We start from the raw sequence: 2023 nt of genomic DNA, 5'->3' as shown, positions 1-2023 counted from the left end.
CCCGGTATGATATTTTCAGCTGCAAGCCCAATTCTTTTGCTATTCAATATATAGTGTTCCAAGACCTGCAGTCTTTTAGTGTTGCCACTGTTAGGTCTTGTGTGATTCTAACTGTGGCTCTGCCATATGTGATTTTTTTTCTTATTGCTTGTAATATTTGTCCTTGAGGTGGGGGTTTCAGAATTTGATTATGATATTCCTGTAGCTTTTCCTTGTGTGATATCTTTCCAGTGGTGATTGGTGGATTTTTTTCTATTTCTATTTTCCCTACATGTTCTAACACATCAGGACAATTCCTTAATTATTTCTTGTATCAAGATTCATTTGTTGATCATAGGTTTCAGGTGGTTTAATTATTCTTAAGGTTTTTTTTCCCTTATCTGTTCTCTAGATCAGTTGTTTTTCTTATAAGATATTTCATGTTCTCTTCTATTTTTTTTCATTCTTTATATTTTGTTTTATTATTTCTTGGTCATTTATAACTGCTGGTTTCCCCCTACCCAATTCTAATTTTCAAGGATTAAGATTCTGGATCTCCCTTTCCCCCATGATGGTGCTGAAGATGAAGAAGGAAGCAATTGTCCCCTCTAAGACAGAAGCTAAGTCCAAGGCCTTGAAGGCCAAGAAGGCAGTGTTAAAGGATGTTCATAGCCACAAAAAGAAGATCCAAATGTACCCCACCTTCCCAGTGATCCAAGACACTAAGACTTCCCCAGCAGCCCAACTACCCTCAGAAAAATGCTCCTCAGAAGAACAAGCTTAACCACTACGCCATCATAAAGTTTCCCTTGACCACTGAGTCTGCTATGAAGAAGATTGAGGACAACAACACACTGGTCTTCATTGTGGATGTCAAGGCCAACAAGTATCAGATCAAGCAGGCAGTAAAAAAGCTGTATGATGTTGATGTGGCCAAGGTCAATACATTGATCCGGCCTGATGGAGAGAAGAAGGCCTATGTCAGACTTGGTCCAGAATATGAAATTGGAATCATCTAAAATGTCCAGATATACCACTCCACCTACAATAAAAAATTGTCCAGTAAAAAAAAAAAGATTCTGGATCTCCTTTTCCAGTTGGTTAACTTACTCTATGTAATCATGTTTTTCTTGAATTGTTCTTTTTTTTCTCCTTAATATCTCTCAATTGATTTTTAAAATCTTTTTTTTTAAAGTTTTTTTCTATGAATTCTCTTGGGTAGGTGATCATTTGACATTGTTCTTTGGGGTAGGAAAAGCTTTTTTTTTTAACCTTAGTATACTCCTGAAGTTGAACCCCAACCTTCTCCATTTCCATAATAACTTTTTTTTATAATTGGGTTCTTTCTCCTTTGCCTGCACATTTTTTTTTAAAATTTGTGGCAGCTTATTATTATAATCACCTCTAGCCCTGGGGGATAGGGAATGGGGGTTGGTGTCTCTGGCCTCAGATTCTCCTTCAATTCTCTCCTCTGGCCTGAAACCAAAACCAAGAACTCTGCCCTCTTGTAAGTGCTCACAGCCAGTGATATTCCTGCCCCTTTGCTTTTGTGCTCAGCAGGCATTTGCTGGTTTCTTCTTACCCAGCAGCTCAGCTGAGCCTGGTGTCTCTTATCAGAAGAGGTTCTCTCAGTCTTCCCTCACTCTGACACCCAACTTACTGGGAAATGAAAATTCCTGTGTCTAGGGCCTAGGATACCTCCCAAGCCAGCTAGCCCCAGTGTTCATAGCTTGCTGTTTCATCAGCACTAACCTGGAGGTGTTTATACTTCATAGGGACCAAACATCAGTCCTGGTATTTCTCCAGTTGTCTCAGGAGGACCACTGTTCTGCCCCAGCTCCTGTTTATTTTTACAACTATATATTTGCTCTGAGGCACTATTTTGTTTTGTTTGTAGGGGAAATCTGGAGACCTTGGAATATTCTGACCTGCTTCACTATCTTCCCAGAATACTCTGTCCAGTTATTTATTTTACTATATTTGCATGTGTCCTATCCCCTTTGCTACCCCCCACCATACACCCAGTATGTTCAACTGATTAGAA

At 39.3% G+C, this 2023-nt stretch overlaps 1 pseudogene; it reads left to right on the top strand.

Annotated features, from left to right (window-relative positions):
- Positions 1 to 550: 550 nt before the first annotated feature.
- On the top strand, positions 551 to 998 carry LOC114051744 (annotated as a pseudogene).
- Positions 999 to 2023: the final 1025 nt, after the last annotated feature.

Source organism: Vombatus ursinus, unplaced genomic scaffold (assembly GCF_900497805.2).
Source record: "Vombatus ursinus unplaced genomic scaffold, bare-nosed wombat genome assembly UNPS02014805.1, whole genome shotgun sequence".
In the NCBI taxonomy this organism is placed as follows: Eukaryota; Metazoa; Chordata; class Mammalia; order Diprotodontia; family Vombatidae; genus Vombatus; species Vombatus ursinus.
The sequence above is the reverse complement of the archived record's forward strand: the minus strand, read 5'-3'. Positions and strand labels throughout refer to the sequence as shown.